The following is a 23750-nucleotide window of genomic DNA, read 5'->3' as shown; positions in this document are numbered from 1 at the left end:
TACTGCTTGAAAGATGGGCTGGCGTTCAATCAAACACTAGTTCTGGTGCTTACCAAGTGACTTCCACCAGTTCACTGCCTCAGTATTCCTTTTCCTTTGTAAAATGTTTGCAAAATGTGTTTCTTACTTTCTTTGTTAATATATTTAATATGGGACGCCTTGTTCACACAGTGCTGTGCATCCATGGGAGAGAATCTTCATCAGGGAGTCTGGTGACTGGGATAAGTGATAATGGCTTTGAACTACAGGAGGGTGGGTTTAGACTAGGTATAAGGAGGAACTCTTCTTTATGAGGGCAGTGAGGCACTGGCAGAGGCTGCTCAGAGAGCTGTGGGTGCCCCATTGCTGGCAGTGCCTGAGGCCGTGGATGGGCCTGGGCAGCCTGGGCTGGGAGATCTGTCCCTGCCCACGGGGACGAGGGACTCAGTCTCTTCCAAACTGTTCTAGGATTCTATAGCACTGTCAGGGCTTTGGGAGAAAGCACTGCACCCAAGAGTTCATATTTGTGACCTGGAAGTTGACGCAGAGAAGAGCTCACCACACTCTGAAGGGCGTGCTCTTAGGGTGATGACTATGTGAAGTCCCTGAGCTGTTAGATGATATGATTTGGTTTGTTTTCTTCTCTTGTGCCAGCCATGTACATTTTTAGGATGAGTCTCAGGGAAGGAACTGCTTAACTTGCCCCTCTGGAAGGTTGATGGCAGGATGCTCGCTGGGGAGCGGGGCTCTCTGCCTGCTATTTTCAGCTTGTTTATCTTTTCAGATAATGCTTGCCCTGGCATCATTCGTAGTACTCCTTTAACTTCTAAAGGCTTTAAATGCAAGGTAAACATAGAGCATCTCCTCCTACTGACTCCTGCTTTCTAGCTCATGTGGGCTATTTAAGATGGCAGCAGTATATCCTTTTACTGACAAAGCAATGGGTCTTGAGTGGATGGCAGAGCTGCAGCAAGGAAGTGCTAAAATTGGAACTAGTGCGTGCAATAAGAAATGGTTTGAACTCCGCTGAAGGCAAGATAGGAAAGTCGCCCTGCAATTGCTGGAGCAGGAGCTCAATTTGCAAAATAAGCATTCTTAACAGATGCAACTTCTGTGCAGAAGTTAAAAATAAATCGGAACAAAGTTGGGAAACAAATCTAGGTGTCTGTTTATGGCAGCTCTCAGTTTCTGAGTGAATCAAAGAATGAAGTTCTGAAGTGTTGAAGCAGGGAATGTCTGTGTGCCGTAATAGTTTCATTTATCTCCTTTTTATTAACTTTTCCTACTCCTGTGTCTGGGCTGTTTTCCTTCCTAAAATGATTAAGCTTTGTCTACATCTTACAATACTTAGGGAGAAAAATGCTGGTCTGTTATCTACAGGGATTTGAGGGTACACGGCTCTAGGGAAAACTCTGTTCAGTGAGTGCATATTGGGATACCGTTTACACTGTGATCCCCAAAATGCTGCAGCATGCTAGCCATGCTGCTAAAACCACTCTGACTGCTGAGTGGGAGAGCCCACCTGGGGCTGTGCATTCCCAAATGCAGAGGGGTTGTAGTACTGTTCTATCTTTGAAGTACTCTGATGTTTTAAGCTAAAATACACCGAAATTAGATCAAAATGATCTGTGAGCATTTTGGGCAAAGCTTTCAGATACAGACTGATTTTTGGGTGGTCCTGTGTGGAGCCAGGAGTTGGTGATCCTTGAGGGTCTCTTCTGTCTCAGGATATCCTGTGACATCAGCAATACTTTGTATAGGCAATGCTGAAGTAAGTCGTGTTGAACTGGAAGGTGAATCCTTGTTTCGTGAGCACACAGTCTGGGAGGTGCTATCTAATGGCTTTGTTGCCTTTAGAAAAGGCTGTTTTTCTTTAATGAAGCAGAGCCTACGCTGTGTTAATCCATGCTTTGCTCCAGTGATCAATGCAGGAAAACAGCATGCTGTGAGAATTTACCACTGTAGATCAATAGCCCCTAGCTACCCAACTGTATTAAAGATAATTGATGGGCTGAGGGGATCTTGTAAACACTTGTTTGTCCCATCAGCAGGTTTGCTTATGTGTTTGACAGTAAGGATATCTACAGAGCCACTGGCAGCTGTAAATGTGTTTCTGGTATTACTTGGGATGACTGCAGAATGTGCCTTTATTTGTCTTTTACATCATTCATCATTTTGAATGTGATTAGTTATCAGTAATGGAAACGAATTAGTTGATAGCAAATTTTCTGTATTTTTTTTCATAAAAGCAAAAAAAAAAAAACAAACAACCCTTATTAATGCTGGGTGAATTGAGATTTCAAGAAACATCCAACTGGCTTCAGCTCTAAGATGACGTTTTAAGGGATAAACGATCAAGGTTATGCAAATGAGAGAATTGATCAAAACTGGTGATTTAAAACACTGATTTACATCTGCAAGAGGGAGGCTTTGATTTAAATCGTTGATTTTAATCTTGTTTCGGGATTGTACTTTCATTATTTTCCTAAAGATGTGTTGATTTTCATTGGCTGGTAACTATTTGAGGCATGTTTATTTGCAAACAAGCATAGCTCTTAATTTCTTGCTTTGGGCAGGAGGGGGAATGCTTAACTAGCAGGGTAAGTGGGGCAGGAACGTGTCTTTAGGCAGGAATATAATTGAACAAATCCTTATTTAAGTTCTTAATGCTTATATTTTCCTAAGAAAAGTGACAAACAAGCTCTGTTTAGATAAGGATTGGCACCGAAAGTGAAAAACCAAACTTCACTGCTCTGAAATTTGTATTTAAACGTAGCAATCCTAAAATGCCAGTTAAAAAAAAAGAATAATAAAACCATCTTAAAAATGTTTTACGTTTTAAAACTGATTCATTAAACAAAGAAAGCCTTATCTGCAGTTAATGAACTGAACTGTATCTGGGTACTGTGTCCTTCAAGGTTTCAAAGCTGGCAGATCTTCATTCTCATACCTTGTCTTTATTCACAGATGAGAAGAGGAGAAACAAGCTTTCTTGCTCTTTCTTTTTTATACTCCCAGTTGTTTTTTCAGCTTTTCAGTGAGCAAGTCATTGAAATGAATTAGATGAATAAACTGAAAGGAACACAATACTGCTTACATGCAGAAGCAGGGAGAGGTGGGTGAGCGGTTGTGACTGTGCTTCCAGGTGTTTGTGCTGCACCTTTCACCACTTAAGGAGTCTCATTTACTTCCCTTCCTTCCCAGCCTCCACATTAGTGCTATCTGCTAAATATTTTACGTGCAACTTTAAATAACATTACATTAAGTTGATGCTCTGGAGTTCAAAGCGTTCACAGACCTTTGAAGGAAGCAAATTCAAAAAGTAATTCGGAACTGTTTTGTCTTCCGTTCTGAATTCTGTCCACTATGAACGCAGATATTTTCAGAGCGTTTTTTATTGGTGAATGCAATCTACTTTGGTAATTGAGGTGAAAGATGTGTTAAGCTGGCTTTCAGCGTAGAATGCATACTGAATTTCTTCTCTTTTTTTCTTCTCTGAAGGACTTTACCTTTTCCATTTTTGAATGTCTCCTTCTCTGGAGATGTCCCAGACCTGCCTGGACGTCTACCTGTGCAACCTGGGCTGGAGCTGCTTTGGCAGGGGGCTGGACTGATGATCTCCAGAGGTCCTTTCCAACCCCTACAGTTCTGTGGTTGTATTTTTGTTGCTGTGGGTTGGTTTTGATTTGTTGTTTCTTTTCATCGTGTACAATGTGTCCACTGGAGAAGCTCAAGTGCTTTGGTCACTGCTGAAGTTCACAAGGTGAAGGACGCAGGCAAATACAGTTCAGTCTTTTCTGTGACTGAAAACAAAGGACTTTCACACTTCTAACTTAGGGACAGAACACAGGAGACTTATTGATGCCCCAGAGCGATTATAATGAAGATGGAATAAGAATAGATGAGAGATTCTATTATATTTATTTCATTAAAATTGATGGCATGATGACAGTTTGGTCTCGCATCTAAAGAGCGCCTTAATTCCTTTGGTAATTAACTGTTTGCTTACTGCACTGCATCCTCAGGCACTGCATAAAATTCACGGGTAGGAAGAAAGACAGCAGTTGTGAGGCTCACGATGCCTTCCCATCTTCCCCTGCAGCACCAGGCCTGCTCTGATGCCTTTTGCAGGGCAGTGCACATACTCTGCTGAAGGACCAGGGCTGTGTTTGAAGCTGCAGAGCAGGGCCTCGCTTTTCCCTTGTCAAAAACACATTCTTCAGAATGTACTTTTCTCCTTTCGTACCACCTTAAAACAAATGCCTCCCTGTGTTGATATAGCAGCATTCTGTTGTTAGGTGTGCTGTACTGTAAATCAAGGAGAAAAGTAAGGTCTCAATGTCTTGTCACTCAGTTTCACCTGAGCTCTGCATTGTCAGGTCGTTCGTCTGCTGCTGTTGGTGATGCTGTGATAAATACCTTCTGTTGTGCAGGTGACTGCTGCTGGGAGGGAGAACAGTACCCTTATCAGGAGTTCCTTGCCTGTTAAGCTGTGTTTAATAAGTTAGAAAACACTTGCTGTTTCTGGTGGGGAAAAAACTACACGAATGCAAAGTGCCGTTGCTGTTTGGTTCTGTAAAAGTGCTAGGAGGAAGCAAATAGTATGTGTGATCTGTGATCAGCTAGAACCGTCTGGTGCTGCATCCTTGGGTGCTTCACTTCCATGTCTTGAATTAGATTTTAATTCTCTTATCTTACCCCCAAAATTGGGCATGTATCTGAATACAGAGTGTGAGGTGCTGGCTGGTCTGTGCGTATCAAGGCATCCCTTTAGGAAAAAAAAAGCTGATGTGAAGCAGAACAGAAATGGTGAATGGTGAAGAGAAGTAAATTGGTAAGTGCTATTTACCCTTACTTGTAACATAATGAGTGTTGGGTGTGAGATGAAACACAAAGGATGCCCTTTAGGAGATGTGCCAGCTTTGTTAAAATAGGGAGTTTCTTGCCAGTTCCAGTGAAACACCTGATTCCTGGGTGGTGGTATAGATGTCATCCCTCAAAAATGTGGCCATGGGAGTAACAGATTAGCAGTCTTTGGCTGCTGTTTATCAGTCAGTGGGGGCATGGTCCTTGGCCAGCTGTAGCACGATTTCCCTCGTTTAGGTGGACAGGCAAACAGCAATGGGAGGAGAATGGGGTGAGAAAAGAGCTGGAAGTGACAGGCTGTGAGGATAGGGTAGAAGCTGGATATAGTGCAGTAAAAGGATGGAGGCGTAACTTGAGCTGTGGGAGGATTGCTGCAGCGCATGGCAAGGGTGAAGGGATCTGAAGTGAAACCCTTAATAATCCACTTGCCAAGAGACATCCAAACCCAATATGAAAGTTTGCTGTAAGGAGTTTGTTTTCTGTGTTTAGTGTAGGGAGTATGAGAAGTGGTCAAGCTAAATTTCAGCAACAAATGAATGTTATGCAAGTAATTTCTAGCCGTGCTGGAATTTCGGAGTAGCTTGTTTGCAGAGGTTTAATATTCTGGTTGCTCTTCCCTGAGTTGATGAAGGCTTTTCCTGCCAGTAGCTTCATCTCAATGCGGCAATAGTTATCTGTGAGTCAAAGTGATCCTGCAATAAAAGGGCCTTCTTAATCAAAGATGGTAAAGTCAGAGACAGTCAGTGCTTTCAGCGTTGGCATCCTGTTCTGCTAAGGCAGTCCCACGTAGGAGGAAGGCAGACACAAAAAGTGATTTGGCTGTAATGCAACAAAACAAATTCTGGCCAAATTGTGGACTTGGAGTTAATGGGTACACAGTGTTACTCTGCGAGCCTCTGTAAGCCTGACTGGAAATCATGGTGAGCGTTGTATTCTGTTAACTACTTAGACTGTTCTGTTATTTCATGTTTGACTTCAGCTAGTGAAAAATGGGGCACTTTCGTGTCTTGTATTTCAAAAATAAAAACATTTTAAGAATATTAGAAGTAAATCTTGCTAGATTGCTTTAGAGCAGCCATAAGGCTGTGATCTAATCCATTTATATGTATGCATGTGTCATCCCCTCCTTTCCCCAGCCAACTGGATGTTGACTTACGGTGTCAGTTTTCTCCTTGCAGATGTAGAGCTGAGTCTGTTCTGCTGTAACGTGTTTTACAGTACATTCACGCGCTTTGCCTCATGGAATGGCTGCACATAAATTGCACCCAGGCCATTTAAGAACATAATATCCTTGCTGGGTCAGACTGACGGTCAGACTGGCCTGGTATCTGATCTCTGATTACTGTAACAATGCTGCTCACAGAAACTTGGCCCTTTCCCTGCAACTGAAAGGGGGTGTGATGCTGCAGGCAGAACCTATTCATGGCTTCAGCTTCATGTCTCATGACTGACAAAGTTCAGGCCGTCAGATGTCCCTTTTCTGCCCTGCCCACCTCTCTCTCTGGTCTGAGTTTTCCCTCTGAGCCTACTCTGCCTGACCTGCTTTCTGCAGCCCATCTGCTGGGCAGCTCTTTGCAGCAAGGCTGTGTGCTGGTTCTTGACTGATCAGCCTGTCGTTGGTAAGAGTGACTCCAAACACCGTTTTATAGGTTAGCAGACTCCATACCTACTCAAAGTGGTGTTTTTAGTTTGTCTCTTTGTGGCCAAGAAGGTTATATTCCTAAGTCCCAGTTAACATGAATAATGAGGCATGAATAATCATTTGAAACTAACTGCTGTTTGTTGTTTACATCCTCAAACATAAAAAGAAAATGATATTAAATCATGATTTGGTGTAGTGAAGGCGTTGATTCCATAGTAAGGCTATAAGATGTATTTATTCACTTTTCATGTCTCAGCTTCTCTCCTGCTCTCTATTATTTGACTCTAGGAACTGGAGCTTAAAGAAAAGAAAATGCTAACTGTGACTGTGAAGACAGCAAGAGAATTGCTAAGACGTTTTACTTTCTGATTTGCCTTCTAAAGAAAGACTTTAAAGGACTCCAAACTGTCCATGTTATCTCCTTCCATTTTTCTTTTTCACATCCTTAAATGGTTCAGTTATCGCAAGTCCGTGGTGTGAGCTGCAGGAAATCAACCAGCTCTCTCTGGTCTTAAACTCTTTCCAGTGATCCAGGTATTGACCCTGAAGGGAAAAAGCACAGCCTCCTTAAACTTCTGGAGGCAGTTTGCTACACGCAGCTTTTTTACACACATAGTGCAGGTCCCCCTGTCCACCAAGTGGGGACAAGGTGACAGTGTTGTCTTCAATTCTGGAGTAAGGTTGTTGGGCTGGGCTTTATGCGTTTAGCTGTGCTGATGGAGGGGAAGGAGGACTTCTACCGACACAGTAAAATTGCACAGGAGACAATGTTGACATAGAGAAGGATTTCTTACTTCACTATACTTGTTCCCTGTTTCTGTAGGAGTAGCAATAAAAGCACCTTTATGCTACCATAAAGCAACAGGGGAGGAGGTTATACTAATACAATATAATGTAATTTTCTAGAGCAAAGAGTCCTGAGTTTGAGGCTTAGGTAATATTGGGCCATAACTTCTCTCACTCCAATTGCTTGCTAACATCTTAAAAGAGTTTTGTGAGGTTTCCAGATGAGTGTCATAGTGTGCACAGTATGTCATGGTATGCACCAAGCTCAATGCTTTGTTGTTGGCTTTTTTTCCTCAAAGATTTTGCTTTTAAAGGAGGGGGTTTTTTGTTCTTTTTTAGATACTTTTCTGACTTGATATCTAATCCCTTATGGGTACTTGTCATCCTTTCCGTTGTATCTAGCTAAACAAAATCTGACTTTTTTAATACAAAGTGAACGTTGGAAGTTCAACCCATTTTGATGGGAGACAGTTCATAGCTGCTGTGTGCAGCAAATTTACATTCACTGGCATCCCATAAGTGGTTAGGAAATGTGGAAGCTGAGGAAGAGTTGGAGAAGTTGATGGTCTCTAAGCAGCCTCAGACACTGCTGCTGGGTTTTCTTCACCAGAGGATCTTGCAGCAGTGCTACTGCTGGAACTTTGGAAAGCCTTCCAGGAGGTCTTCCAGTGATGTGGGAACGTGGCTCTCTGCAACAGTAAGCCATGCTCAAGTGTGGGGTTACAGTGGCTTAAGAGACAGCGTGCTCATGCAGATAGCGACGAGCTTTGATGGAGCCGATAAGTCTGCCTTATCAACCTGATGCAAAGAATGGTAAAGGTTTGCATAAAAAACCTGAAGTTAGAAGTACCCCTTTTTGTAAGCCAGTACTTTGGATAATATTCTTAGAACTAACTGTAAAAAGGAAGAAAAAAAATCGTTCTACTGTCTCCTGTGCTTGGCAGCGGAATTGTTAGTCAGCAAGAATGTGCAGAACTTTGTGAAAAATTGTTTTTTAGATAATTGCTTGTTGCAGACTGTCTAGAGGAACTCACATTTTATTTTTGGCATATTGCATTAAACAGTAGCTTTTATATTTTAGGACTGATGTGTTGATTTATGTATCCGCCAGTCCTCTGGTGGAGGTCCAATTTTCCTAACTTGGATACTTGAGTAACTTGTTCCCAAACTTTCAGTTCTTAGATGAGAAGATATTACCTTTGCAGCTGAAAGCAAAAGAATGAGATGAGCCTGAGGGGCCTGAAAGTCTTCATAGGAATGGCTTAACATTAATTCCCCTCTTAATTTTGGTGTGTACACCTCTGCTTGGACTGTATTTGCATTTGAGCAATGTATGTGCACTTAAGGAAGGCCATCTAAAAGCTCATCATCAAATCCCATGTAATGTGTGAGTGAGTTCAGAACCATTTTTCTTTCATTGTTCTTACAATTACAGGCTGAATTAAAAGCAGCTTATTGCTGGCATTGCCACTTGTTGGTATCACCAGTACACAGTCCATCATGTCACAGACCTTTTTGGGTGTTTATTGTTAGAAACTAGCTAAGCAATTTGTGTTGCAGCAATCTTTTGGCAAAGGCAGGGGGACATAAAGGGGGGAAGGTGTGGTTCCCACCTGTGATGTCCAAACCACGCATCTTGAAGCACCTTTGGGAGGGCTCTGCCTCATCATGTATACCACAGCTGGCAATAGGACAGAAGTGTAGCAGAAAATGTTATGACTTTTTAAAATCAGTAACCATCTGAGCTACAATTCATGCCTGAATTGCACACACGTGTGTGGAACTCTGAGGGTCCTGGGTTTGTTTTCTTTTCTAACAGCTCTTTTTTGAGGGGTGGGGCTGAATGAAATGAGGTGAATAGATTCTGTGTAGTTTAGGTTTAAAATAAATTGTGTGTGTCTTTACATAAAAATATTTAAAAATAAACAATGGAAACCTCTGGACATCTGCATGGTGGGTTATAAAGACTCTTCCCCAATCCTTGAAAAGTGTGGGTTGGAGCATGGAGAGCGAGCAGCAGAAAGTCTTGCCTAGAAATGATGAAAGTCCAGGCTGGAATAATTCTTCAGCTGGTTTCTGTTCATTGTGTTATCACTGTGCAACAGCATGGTCTGCAGCTTTGAAGGCAAGTCTACCTTGCTCTGAGCTGACGCCTTTTGAACTGCTGTGTGAGCTGGTGGGTGCCTGACTCCTTTGGAAAGGAGCAAGTGGGTACCTTGGGCTGACCACGTGGAAAGGAAGGGAGCTGGGGGCAGCTCCAGGAAAACACTTGTGCAGATGGTTTTAGGAAATAAGCAGTGCTGTGGCAGGTAGCTCTTTGGTTAAGGGGGCTGTGGGTTGAGAGGAAAGGACTCACACAAACCCTGATTGTGACATCTGGGGAGCAGGGCAGGAGTAGCTCATGTGGTGTCTGAGTGTGAAGAGTAAATGAAGGTTTAACGTGCTGTGTTTGTTTTCCACTTCCATGCTGATTCCCCCAGCATCAAACGACCTGGGTTTGGACTAAGTGTAATTGTTGCTTGGTTCAGAAACTACACCAGGTTAAACATTTTGTGCTTATTTCTGCAAAAGGAAAAACTCCATGATCAATCAGCTGCAAGAATAAATTGATGGCAACCCTGCCTGTCTTCAGTATGGATGATTTTTATCTAATTCTTCCCTCCCCTTTGCGCTCTGTGTCCCTCAGTTAACAAGTTTCCTCCACAAGTTGTCTGTTCTGTTGCATTATATTTGAAGAAATAAAGTTTTCAGAGAAGTTAGCAAGTGAAAATGGAGTATGTAATGGTAGCCATAACTGCAGCCTCTGCTGCCAGTGACAGCTATAATTATATATGGGGCACATACATTCTAGCAGATGCTTCCCGTTTAAACCACACTGGTTTCAGTACAGACCAAATTTAGGATCTAAGCACAGTGACCATAGCACTCTCAAAATCTCTAATTCCATCTTCTGCCATTTGCTGTCTTTCTCAAATGCTCAGTGCGACGTTTTTTTTCTAGTTGTTCTATGGAACAGCTTTGATTTTTCTCACTTTGTGGTTATTTTAAGCTTCAGAAAACAATACGAATGTACTCTTCTTTCCTTCCCCCCCTCTTTCCTCTGCGCTTTTATGGAAGCGGAATCTGTGTAGATAAAGCACAGTTGATCTGTTAGGGATTACTGTTTCTCAGTTATTCTTTTGCTCTTGCATATCATGCCTTTATGTAGAAGAATATTTAAAGGTGCCGTGTAGAACAGTGAGATGAAAGGTGCTTTGTGCATTGAAGAGTTCTGGTGTCGCAGGAGTCCACTTGTTCTCCCGTAACTTTTTTCTTTTTTTTTTTTCAAGCTAAAGTTTATTTAAAGTGAATTTTAGTGCTTATAAAAGCTGCTGGGTTTTGACAGCCTTGAAGGCTGAAAGGCTGTCCCCACAGGTGGCGGCAGCGGCACTGTGCCCTGGTATTCAGGGCACAAGTGTGGGGATCAGAAGATCCACGCTCTGTTCCCATCTTTGTTGCAGGTGACCTTGAGCCCAGTAGCGTGTTGCTGTGGCTCGGTTATCTTGGAGGATATTACCCCAGCTCGTAAGGGCGTTGTAAAGATTCGCTTCTCTCTTAGGAAAGATAATACAAGGATAAAAACTTCTTGCCTTGTCATCAAGGCGCTGAGCTCGGTTCGAGTCTCCCAGAGATGAGAGTAAACGGTTTTCATGAGATGATATTACTGACACCCCGCTGAACATCTCACAATAACTGGTAGTGCTTTTATCTGAAACTATACAGGACTGGTTTCCTGCAGGCCCGTGGCACTGTAGGATACTTTTGGTGTGTCCTACACGAAATCACAGCGATGTTCCTGGGCAGTCAAGCTGGGTCTTTGTGGAGGTTCACTTAACGTGGGGTTGGATGTCCGGCTGTGGTCAGTGCTAGGCAGTTAATGCACCTATCCAGCTTGCGAAGCTAGTCATGTAATTAAGTACAAGAGGAGTTTTCTTTTTGACCCTTTCAGGCTATCAGCTTGATTCCCAGAAGCTTCTGATTTAATTACCCATATCATCGCAACATGCATAGCTGCAGATTTCATTAATGCCTATGAAGTTATGGAACCCTCTTAGAAGTGGACGCGGTTCCCAGCCAGCAGGTCCTTCCACACATCACCTCCAGTAGCACTGAGTCCCACAGGTTGTTCTGCACCTCTCGTATCATTGTTTTGGATGGCAGACCTGACTTGTTCATCTCACTGCACCCCATTTTTCCTGCTTGTTTAACAGCCTGCAGAAATACACCTCTGTAGCTGTGTCACCAGATTCAAGTATTCTTGGCTCTAAAATAGTGGCTGAGCAGCTGTTTTACCATTCACCAAGCCTGCTTTTATGACCTTTATACCTCTCTTTCAGGTTCCTCCTGCTCACTGGGTTACTTTGGTTCCTATCCCAAAAATGTTCTTTAATCCGTTTCAGTCCTTTTCCGTGGATGATGCTTTACGACTTTGTAAATCAGTATGAATGGTACAAAATCAAATGCTTTCCTGAGATACTGATAACTTATGTCCACTGTTTCACTCTTGTCTAACCTAACGATTTGGTCGTATAATAAAACGGATTTCAGCAGATTTGTCAGGCACGACCTTCCTTTTATGAATCTGTACTGGATGTCCTCTACTAAATTATGCATTTCTAGATGTTCTGCAATTTTGGCTTTTATCAACACTTCCAATATATCCCAATATATCCCCACAGCTGAAGCTGGATTTCCCTCTCTAAGAGAATTCAGCAGAACTACCACAGTCCAGTAACGTTCATTCACTTTTCGGAGTGTTGGTGTTAGATTCTTGATCCTGGGGCTAGCATTCAGTTTCATATAGCTTTGTGAACACTGCTTTCTGGACATGACCAGCTCCCTGCTTACAGCTCACGTCGCACATGAAATGAGTTGCTGATTCCCAATGCTGTCACAGGTAAAGAGGCTTTAGTGCAGTGGCTCAGTCTCGATTTCATTCCTGAATAATTTCATTCAGTACTGTGGAGGTCAGTTCACCTCTCTGTGCAGCTGTTTGGTTTTCTGGCCTGTTTCCTACAAGGTGTATCACTTTGCAGACTTGCATTGTACTTTCATCTGAATATGTATGTGAGGGGAGAGGAGGCAGTGAGAGAGAAGGGAGACTCCAAAACCTTCAAGTGTTCTTGCTTGAAGCCCTTGTGCTGTGTTTATACCTGCTTTGAACGTATAGCTTGCCGCTTGGGCTGTGGTTCCAAATATGGATTTCTCTTGGAGGTATGTTCTGACCCACCTACTTTGCACTGCAGATATATTTAGAAAAGTTTCGCTGCAGTAATCCTACAGTGCTGTCCCAAAGCTTCCTGTGTCATCTGTGCTTCTGCTTACCTCCTTCCCAGTTACCTTGTGTGCGTCACCAGCCACCTGCCAGAGTTCTGCATCTGTGGTCAAGGCTTTCTTTCGCTGACAAGCTTTGGTTTCCGGACTAGGTGGAGCACGGAGCCTCGATGGCCCCGACTGCCCTGCATGGTGCTCTCTGGAAAACGCAGCTTGCCCAAACCTGGGTTAATTCCTCTGTGTCTGCTGCAAAGGTCGTGAGTTCCAGGAGAGGTCTGCATCAACACAATTGGAGGCATTTGTACTCAGAGCCTCAAAGTAAGGGGATTTTGTGTTTTTAAGCAAAGTGCACCAAGATCTACATACTCCTTTCTCCCAAGTGTGGCTTGTGCCATGCAGAGGTACTTCTCAGCTGGGTTAGGGGGGAGCAACAAAGGAGGTTCCTCTGTTGGGTTGTGGTGTGGCAGCAAACCTTCTTGAAGAATGTCTTAAAGTCCCCTGGATTGGTCTTTTTTGACGTGAGCCCATCCTTGAGAGCAAGAAGCACTAGAATACAGGTTGGGTAAGTGTCTGCCCATACCTGCTGCTTATTGGAATTGCCAGGCCATGGAGGTGTTTAAGTTACAACAAAATTACTGGAGGTGCTGCATCTGATGGGCTGGCTGTCCTTTAGAAGGCCAGGTTGTGTCTCCCTCCTCTGTGACATCTGTAAGATGTCATTCAGAGTGGATTCAAAGTGCAATAAATAAATAAAGCAAGTAAACCTGCACTGACTGAATCATTCGCACTGAATTTAAACCAGTTATTATGGTGAGGAAAAAAAAAAAGGGAAAACATGGATTACAGGTTTAGCAAGTATGAGCACATATTTCTTAATTGCTGCCAAACTACCGATTTCTTGGAACTCTGCTATTAGCACTGTTAAGCAGTGTTCCAGACAGTCACTGGTATCAATCCCTGTTAATGTGGTAAGCAGAAGAAGGTCTTTGCAAGAATAATATTTAACCAACAAATGATTCCAATTTTGGTGATACTCTTGCAGCTGAGGATGGATAAGGGAAGGGAATTGCAAGTCAAGCATTGACTTGATGTTTGCTGCTTTTCTGATGGATGCTTAGTTATTATTTTGCGTACTGGACAGAAGCATGAGTGTGGGATTATGTGCAGGGCGAACTTCTAGCAGTAAGGCTTGGACTCTTCAGCTCCCTTGCTCTCCTTCAGGCAGCAAGTAAATTGAAAAACACCTTCCTTTTCATGGTTAGAGATGCTGTTGCTTTGCCAGCATGCTGTCCCAAACAACAACGCCTCCTGGATTCTGAAATTATGCAAGCATGCTGCTAAACATCCCCTTTTAGTTTTAGTAACACCAGTGGAACCAGAGCACTTAGGGCTGGCAGTGTGCTGGTCCAAGTCCATCTCCCCGTCTTTTAAACTAATCAGCGACGAGAAGCAAGGTGGAGTACCAAGAGAATAAAGCTGCCAGAGCACAGCGTTACCTGGGACAGAAACACGGCCCTTTCACTTGCATCTGCTGAGCTGTGTACCTCTGTGGGAGTGGAAGAGCCACACAGACTTTCTGTCAGAGCACGTGAAAAAGAAAGTTGTGGATGCTACCCTTACAGATGGACCTGATAAAAATCTGAGCATGCCGAGAGGAAGAAGAGGGAAAAGTGATTTTATGCAAACTTATTCAGGGATGGAAAAGGTTTGCGTGCTCACTTTATTACAAATCACTGAGAGCTCACAAAGCTTTTAGAACGTAATTATTTAGTAAAGTTGCTAACGTGTTGCTTGTTGGTACTGCACGTGGTCTTCTTGCTGTTTAGAATAAGTAATTGGTTGTTAAGTGATTTTTAAATCTAAAACCTGTTAAAGACAGTTCAGACTTTTATGTGTTTCCTGAGTGACACCATGTTCATCTTTATACTTTTCTGTGCCATGCAGCAATGCAAAACTGAGACATTATTAGACATTAGATTTTTTTTTTTTTTTGCTTCCATGTCCATTCCTGGTACTAATGATCAGCAGATAAACTTCTGGTTTCTTTTGTTAGGTCAGCGACTGGGGCGTAGGTTGTTCAGCTGAATACACAAGTGTCTTGCTTTGGGCACTTCGTATTCACATAGGATCTTGTAGTGGCAGTTTCCTGTGCCTGCCAGGGGTCTGCTGTACCCCTGTCCCGCAGTTAATTAATCTCCCTCTGCCAGGTGACCTGATACCAAGTACAAATTCTGGAATTCTGCTAAAAAGGAAGATTTGGAGACTGTAATAGCAATACTTTCTCTTTTGTTCCTGGTGTGCACTGTCAGGCATAGCATGCCTGTTCTGCGTCATGCAAGTTGCAGTCAAACAGACTGAGCTGTTCCTCTGTGCCAAAACCCATCCTTGGTGCAGGCTGGCTGAGAGAAATGGCAGCCTTGGGCACTTCAGGTTGTCCAGTGCTTCCGCAGTGTGCTGAGGTGTGATCCATTTGAGCAGGCCCGTGTGGTGAGGAGCTTTGCTGTGGCATTGTTACGGACGTAACCATAGAGGAGTGGGCTGCAGGTGAGTGTGGCTCATGAGCCTTGGTAAGCAGAGGTGTGCACGTGGGATGTATCCTGCAGTGGAGGAGTACTTGCACTAAGCAGACATGCTTGGCAATACAGGATCTCATTTCAGTCAGCATATCCATCGCTACTACGTCACTGTGTTTGCAACAGAAATCTTTTAAGGTAATTACTGCTAATTGAGATCTTTTTTGAATGAGCCCCTTATCTACTGTACAGTTGGCCCAGACTTGGACTCAAATTTGGCAATCCCCCATCCACAGAGCTGTCCAGATTAACATATATAACCATGTGTGTCCAAAGAGTTCAAGATATAATCCGTACGGTTGGCGTGCAGATGCTTTAAATCTTGATTGTACTTTAGGTTATGCCTTGCTCACTGGAGATTTATAGGAACTAGCTGGGACTGGACTTCTGCTGCAGCTCCTTGCTCTTGCTTGCTGCCTTCTGCCATGTAGTTACTGATTCTGTGACAGCTTCTGTTCTGTTTCAAGACTCAAAAGTCCTTTGACTGAACCACTCTACTGCGAGTTGCCTCTCCTTAAAATTCTCCCTCTTGCTTGACCATCTCACTCATCCTTACCCATTTCGATGCCCAGTTGAATTGCTCCAAGTAGATGAATGATCTATTTGGCCATTGAGACAATAGTCTTTATAGCAGCTGTTGGACATCGCTGTTAGACATGAGACTGTGTCTTGTGTCATTCTTCTGCTACACAGATTGACTCGTAATTAAGACAGCAAGGCCAGGTCATTTCTGATCTCTAGTCCCAGGCAAGTTTTCAGACGTGCTTGGAGAGGGTAAAGTAATAGAATTCAGAAGATACAACAGTGTAGGTGTTTGGGACGTGAAGGTCTGAATCTCATTTGTTAGCAATAATGAAAATAAAACCTGGGGTTCTCTGCTAGAACGTGTCTGGAGATGTATCTTGAGCATTTCATTTTCCAGCTGCCATCAAGGACAAAGCAGCACTAAACTATTTCTTTCTACTGCAACTGCATTGCTTCTAACGCTTCCCTGGGAATACTGGAAGAGCTTGGGGTCCTTTCAGTGCAATACAGGTGAACTTCTCTGTGTTTCTGGGGGAGTTCAGAAAGCTGTGGTTCTGTCGCTGCAGTCTTTTGGTGGAGAGCATCGTTTACCAGTTTGCTTTGAAACGGAGCCTGGCGTGCAGCTTGCTATCTAGGCAATTCCACTCTGCTTGGTTAAGGATTCCTTTCTTGTGTGGGATTGGGAAAGGAAAAGGAAAGAGAAATAATGGCCTTTTGTTTTGTGGGGATCAACTGCAGGGCATTTTGTGGAAGCAGTGGTTTACTTTCTTTTTTAAGCACACCAACTGTTGCTTTCGTTATCATAAGATCGAGGCATGTGTTTTCTAAAGGGGAAAAGGCTTGTTTTGGTGGTTTCCCTTCAGTTAGTAGTCTGAGGAAGGAGGGGATCACAGTCTTTACAGTAAACTTGGCGAGATGCTGCTCTTTTCCCTCACCATCATCCCAAAATAATATTTTCTCTTACATTGTGTAGTGTAAAGGATTTAAGCCAACTCAGTCTGGTAAGATTAAACCAGTTTGTTGAAGGTAACTTCTGAGCAGATTCTAAAGTAATTTTTGTTTGTGAAAAGTATGCTTTCTTGCTCCCTTTGACTTCTTCTTGATTTATGGGCCCAGGTTGCCCAGAGAGCTGGTGGAATTTCCATCCTTGAGGATACTCAGTATCTAACTGGGCATGGTCCTGGGCACACAGCTGTAGGTAGGACTGCTCGAGCAGAGCAGGGTTGGAGGTGACCTCCTTGAGTCCTTTCCAACCTCAACCATTCTGTGGTTAGAATGGCACAGAGTGTTCCTTGAGATAATGTCTCTGCCATAACAATTTGTGCCACGTTACCTTGTCTAAAGCCAATGTCCTCTGCGTAAGCTTGCAGCTTGAGGTAACCCAGAAGGAAACTGCAGCAGATGCAGTGGCTGCTGTGTTTAGCAATGGTTCTTGACCACAGCTAATTGTGCCCTTTTTTCAAGATCTGCTAAGACTTTGCTCAGGATACGCTGAGCACTGGCTTAAAGCAATAATATTAAAGTAAATTAGAGCCTAGGGGCCTGAAAGGCAGCTCTTCTCTTGATGTTGCAGTACAGTGACCATGTGAAACTGAATGCTGCACACTGCCAGGCTACAGTGCACGCTCAGGAGGTGACAGGTCCCAGAGAGAAGGTTCTTAACCTTGCTTTCCAGGCCACAAGTGTAACACATCTTTGAGTCATATGGCAGAGTATATTTTTTTCCTAATAGACCTATTTTGGGAAAATGGGCTAGAGAGTCCTAGATTAGCTTTAGTATTTTGGATGCTAGTCCTACTTTTGTGCATGCACCCAGATGAATTTTCAGTTTTGATACAAGTATGGTATGTGAAGTTTTAAAAGCATTGGATAAACAACAGCCTATCTGAACAGCTCCCAAAAATAAAGGGCTCAAAGCTAGCCAGAGAGGCTTAACAGGAACTATTAGCTGGAATCTGAAGCTATACGTGTTCAAAGTAGAAATCAAGTGAATGCTTTTAATGGGGAGAGCAGTGAACCACTAGAATGAGCTGCTGAGAGAATGATGGCTCCTTGGACTCTTCTGTCTATGAAGCAAGGTGTTTTCTGGACACAGATTTGTTGTACTTTGCAGTGGCTTCAGGATAGACAAGGTGAAGTAACTGGAATGTAATGGTCCACACTTATAGACACATACATATGCATGGGTGCACACATACATGGTAGACCTAACAGTTCCTACTGAGCTTAATCTACTTGTCCTCTAAGTAAAGGACTTAAGTATCCTGTTACCCCTAGGAGAGGGTTGGTTTGCAACCATGCACAGGGTTGGGAATCTGCCTTTATTAGGAGTTCAGGAGTGAGGCTGAACGTGCTCCTTTTCTTTCACCATCCAGCACAACAGATAGGAGAGCAAACTGAAATTGGTTCTCCAGCATTTCAGTAGCTGGTAGCACAGTAGCCTGGGGTCTGTCCTCAGGCAGACATCACTGATACTATCTGGTGTGGTTGGAAGCCAAGAATTTAGCCCCTCCGTTCATGTTTTATTTGTGATAAAATGGTGATGTTCCCCTTTCTCAAGGACAGAAAGCTTTTAATTTATTTGCAAAGCTCTTTTTAAGAACTTAGCAAGGAAGGTATTAGTGAAATACAAAGTGGTGGTGTTATTTTTTACTATGTGACTCACTCAGAAATTAAAAAGGAAAATCAATTTCTTTTTCCAAATAAGTTACATGAGCCTCATCTTTACCAAGTGACTTCCTCCTTGCCTTCTGCAGAGTGCTGTGGATGAGGGTGAACTGTACTTCAAAATATCTAATTGCATACAGTGAGGAACGAAGAAAACTGAAGTGGATCCCAAGAATATATTAAAAATCTAAACTAAAATGAGAATGATTTCATGTCAAGTGAGACAAATGCGGAGTTGATACTCCACTGCTTCACACATCCACTTGTCCTTGGCACTGAGAAAATGAGATTTTTAATATCTGAAAAACAGAATGCCACTAAGGCTCATCCATTGTAAATTTAAGCTTCCTTTATAGCAACTTAAGCCGGGGACAAGATTGTTCATTACATCTGATTCTACAACTGTGGCCATGATTTCCATATTAATATTGAATTTTTTATTATCTGTTCCAGAAAGGAATGGAACTGGTAGTGTTTCCCCTGCGTTAGCAGATAAATTATTTAATGAATAATGCGAAAAGGGCAAAGGTTTGTGAGTCCTTACTCACATATCAACTATAGATTGTGGCAACACCTGTTTTGCTGCTGTGATCAAACGGGGTTTGTTGCTTTGGTTTATGCTATTTGGTTTAGAGGGAAAGAGAGTGATAATTCTAAGAATGTTGGTTGCAGTTACCCTGTTCTGGAATGAAATTCTTCCTAAAATTATAGGTGATGGGTTGCTTGTTATTTGTCTGATGAACCCTGAATCAGGAAACCATTTAAGCAATCTTTCTGTGGATGCAGGGGAGGGAGGGTGTTTCTGTGCCTCTGAACTTTAGACCAAAGGCTATTTCTAACTCTTCTCGCTAGCTGTCATTCTGTTCTGGCAGCAGGCATAGGAAACACTGGTTTCCTCTCCTTTCTGTTTAACTTCATTTGCTTTCACAACCCCAGGTCCGATGCAGACCTTAGGATTCCCTTACCTGCCTTACAGTTTGGCTTTTACTTTGACAGTCTGTGATTGCAGCCAGAGTGTAGCACTGCTGCCTCAACCTCAAACAAAGCAAAAACTGAGAATTTCTCCTGTTTACTTGTGAGCTCTCATTTATTTCTGCTCTGTCATTTATATCCTTTATCTGCACTTAGAGATCTGGAGTATCTTGGAAAAGTTCCTTCTCCCTCGTCTGTTCACATCCCAAATCTGGGCTGCATCCTAAAAGCTCTTCATTTGAAACATTAGAAGCCTGGACCATTTTTTTTTTTTTTTCCTCTTCCATTAGTATCACTAAAATCATTGTCCTGCCTTTGTCATCTCACACCTGAATTACTGCTGCCTTTTCTTTGGCTCTGTCGTGTTCCAGTTTTAATTCTATGTTTCATGGTGATGGAAAGTGAACTTTCTTTTCCTTTGTGAGTTTTTTTTCTTTGGTTCTTCCACACTTGTCACCCTCAAAGCAAGCCTTTCTCTGAGGAATTCAGTTCTCTGTCGTTAGCCTCTCTGACCTTCAGAAAGTTTATGTCTATTTAAATTTAATTTCTTCCTCTTTGGAAAACAAAACAGTTCTCTCTATTAAACTCAAAATTTGGCAATAAGTCAACTGCATGATCTCATTTTTTTTTGTGACTGCTTCATGGAAAATGTTTTCAATACTGCTAAGAGATTTAGTGGAGGAGTGTCTAGTGGTGTAGAACTATGCTGAAAGGTTTTGGGGTGGATGACTTCAGGGACTTGTCCATCTGTCTTTTCCATCCATCAGTTCTCCAGTGTCATGGTTTCTTTCCTAGGCCACAGCGTGGCCTGTGGTCTGCTGGAATGGTCCATCCTGTCTGATATTGCTCTTGGTGTTCTTTTCTTATGTAGGAAGAATATGGCAACTCAGAACCTAGATGTGGGCCAGAGGAATTGCAGTTGCCACCAAAGAAGGGCTAAGAGTCTTAGTAATTGGGGACTCCTTCCTGAGAGGCACTGGTGGGCCCCATTTCTCCACCCAGGTAAAACCTCTCCAGAGAAGTTTGCTGTCTTCCAGGGGCACGTGTCTGAGATGTTAAGGAGACTGTACCACATCAGATAAAACAAGAAGACTACTACTGTCTGCTTGTTGTCATTCAAGTAGGGCCATGGGAGGCTGCAACAAGGAAACTACATAGTATTTAAAAGGGACTTTGCATCCCTTGGGAAGATACTAAAGGGATTGGGATCACAAGTAGTGTTGTCCTCTGTCCTCCTGACTGGCGGCTGGGTCCTGGAAAGAAGGAGAAGGATAGATACAGGTGCATTACTGGCTGAGGGGATGAAGTTGGGATCATCAAGGATTTAGGTACTGCGATCTTGAGCGGGATGTTGAGAGACCAGATATGTGGCCATCAGACAGAATGCGACTGAGCAGATGGGGCAGAAGTGTTCTGGGGAGCAAGCTGGCTGGATCGATTAGTGAAGCTTTAAACTAGATTCAGTGGGGGAAGGGGATGGAGTTTCTTGTGACACAGAGGGGCCTGGTAATGCTGCCTTTTTAGTAATCTGTGGAGAAAAGCCTCTCAATTGGATCTTGTGAGGACTTCTCAAAGAAGAAAGCTTTTATCAATAGCCTGGCTTAAACCTTCATGCATCCCTCTAGAGATACCTGCACCCTCTGCTTCCCTGAAGTGCTTTATACCAATGCATGCAGCATAGGAAATAAACAGGAAGAACTACAGATCTGCGTGCAGTCACAGGACCATGATCTCATTGCAGTCACAGAGACTTGGAGGGATAGCTTACATGACTAGAATGCTGTCATGAATGGCTGTCCTCTTTAGGAAAGACAGGGTGGCGAGGCAAGCTGGGGGAGACCTTGTAGGTAAGAATTAAGGGGCAGCCTAACATAGGTGACACTGTTGTGGGTGTGTACTATACAAGCCACTTGATCATAGGTAGAGATGGATGAAGCCTTGTACAAACAGCTGGAAGTAGCATTGCTATCCTCAGCACTGGTTCTCATAGAGAGGTTTAATCATCCGTTATTTGTCGATAAGCACACAAGATCCAGGTGGTTCTTGCAGTGCTTTAGGGGTAACTTTCTGGTGCAGGTGGTGGAGGAGCCAATGAGGAGGGGTGTGCTACTTGACCTTGTTCTTACTAACAAGGGAGGTCTAGTCAGGGATGTGTTTACCGGGGGAAGCTTAGGATGCAGTGATAACAAGATGATGGAGTTCAAGATCTCATGTGGAAGAAACAGAGTAATAAGTAGAATAGCTGCCCTGGGCTTCAGGAGAACCAGCTTTGACTTCTTCAAAGACCTGCTTGGAGGTATCCTTTGGGCTAGAGTGTTAGAAGGTAAGGGGGCCCATGAGAGCTGGTTGGTGCTTAAATACCACTTCTTCCAAACTCAAGATTGGTGCATCCCTAAGAGTAAGAAATTAGGGGTAAGTGGCACGGGGAGGGCCACAAAGATGATGAAGGGCCTGGAGCACCTCCTGTATGAGGAAAGGCTGAGAGACCTGGGGAAAAGAAGACAGAGAGGATCTGATCAGTGTTTTTAAATATCTAAAGGGAGGTGGGAGGCAAATGAACGAGGCCAGGCTCTTCTCAGTGGTATGTAGCAATACGACAAGTAATAGCTTATAACTTGAATATGGGAAGTTCCATACTAATATGCAGAAGAACTTCTTGATGGTAAGGGTGATAGAGCAGTGGAACATATTGCCCATAGAGGTGGTAGAGTCTCCATCTATGGATGTATTCAAAACCTATCTGAACACCGACCTGTGTGACCTATTGTAGGGAACTGCTTTAGCAGAGGATTTGGACTCAGTGATTTTTTTGAAGCCCCTTCCAACTCCTGTGATTCTGGGAATTATTGAAATGGAAACAGCTGTCTCTCAAAAGTTCCCCTCTCCCAAAACACTGTATTTCTTTTGTCACACCTGGGTGAGCTGTAAACCCCAAGTGAAAGTTGATGTCCAGAAGCTGCCAGCCACTACTTCTGGAAAGGTCTGTGCAGTCTAGTCCTGAGTTAATCACAGAATTGTAGGGGTTGGAAGGGACCTCCAGAGATGATCTAGCCCTACCCCTAGCCAAAGCAGCTCCCTAGTCCAGGTTGCACAGGTAGGCGTCCAGGCAGATTCCAAAGCTTTTCACAAGAAAAGAAAAGAAAAAAGCCATATAAATAATCTAGTGAGCCTGGTACAGTCTGTTTATGCACGGTGAACTCTGTCTGGAATATGTGCTGATCTTCCTCCAAGCCATCAGCAAATCCTGTGGTGTGGTAGAGGAAGAGCCATGCTGTAGCATCTGGAACATGCTTAACAATGACAGCAGCCAGCATTTGTTCATCCACAAAGCGTGGGTGCTGGTATTATGGATGATTACAGAGCAGAGTAAATTATTCAGTGCACTTCCCCTTACTGCTCTACTCGTGTTTTCTATTCCAGCTCATGTTCACCTATAGCCTGAAATGTAAATACTCTCTCTAGTTCTTCCCACATCTACCTGGATGTAACATCCTCCCTCTCTCTTTCCTAATGCTTAATAGTTTGACTTATGAAGCACTTTCAGTCTGTTAGTTTATGAGGTAAGACGTCAGGAGAGCTAGCTGAAGAAACTTCCATGAGGTCATTCCTTTCCAGAACAATAGTACCTGTCTTCTGAGCTCTTGGCGGATGTTAGCCAAATAATCCTTTTAATAGCTTTTGTGAGTTAAAAGGGTAGGTAACTGTCATAAGGCTAAATGATTGCTCAGATTAATTTACTTGTGGCGAAAAGAAATCAATTGTAATTTAAATTTTTGTCTGTGAACTGATTACTCTACCAGACATCAACTTTCTCCTTACGAATCTACCTGGAATCTACATTGAAGTGTCTGTGATAGTACAGATTATGAAGAGTAATTCATACCAGATTCATGTCCAGATTCAGCACTTGCAGTTTCTTTTATCCGTTTTGACTGTTTTGACTCGGATCATTCAGCTGATAGGCTCTGTTTAGATCTTTAAAGCATTCATTGATAGCAGAATTCATCCATGAGGTGTTTGGATGCAGAGGATAATTTCCTAGACTTTAAAACCTTGGGTCCTTTGCAAACCATGTGTATAGTTAACAGAATGAATAATGTCAAATAGTATTGTAGCTGAAATATTTTGCAGGTGGTATAGTTAAAGATTATCTTGATGGAAGGAGAGAGTCAAAATAAAGGATAATGCTCAGCTGCGTCCTAGGCTCATGGTAGGAAACTCCAAAGGAGCGATCTCCAGAAAGATCCTTCCCCAGTGGTGGTCAGCCCTTAAAGGGGGTCTAGGAGAGGTGGAGTCAGACTCCAGCCCCTCTGGTCACACAGGTGCATTGCCTTCACCTGTGCTCCCACAGCTGGCTTGGTGCTTGCCTCAGGTGATCAATCAGTGGTTCAGGCCGTGATTTGACAGTTCCCATACACCATGTCAGA

General features: G+C 43.1%; 1 protein-coding gene across 17 annotated transcripts in view; it reads left to right on the top strand.

Moving 5' to 3' along the window:
* The window catches only part of HMBOX1 (homeobox containing 1), a 107791-nt gene that overhangs the window by 20183 nt on the left and 63858 nt on the right, over positions 1 to 23750 (top strand). The window lies entirely within an intron of this gene.

Source organism: Cyrtonyx montezumae, unplaced genomic scaffold (assembly GCF_038088225.1).
Source record: "Cyrtonyx montezumae isolate F1298 unplaced genomic scaffold, pur_monq_1.0 scaffold_13, whole genome shotgun sequence".
Lineage (NCBI taxonomy): Eukaryota > Metazoa > Chordata > Aves > Galliformes > Odontophoridae > Cyrtonyx > Cyrtonyx montezumae.
The sequence above is the reverse complement of the archived record's forward strand: the minus strand, read 5'-3'. Positions and strand labels throughout refer to the sequence as shown.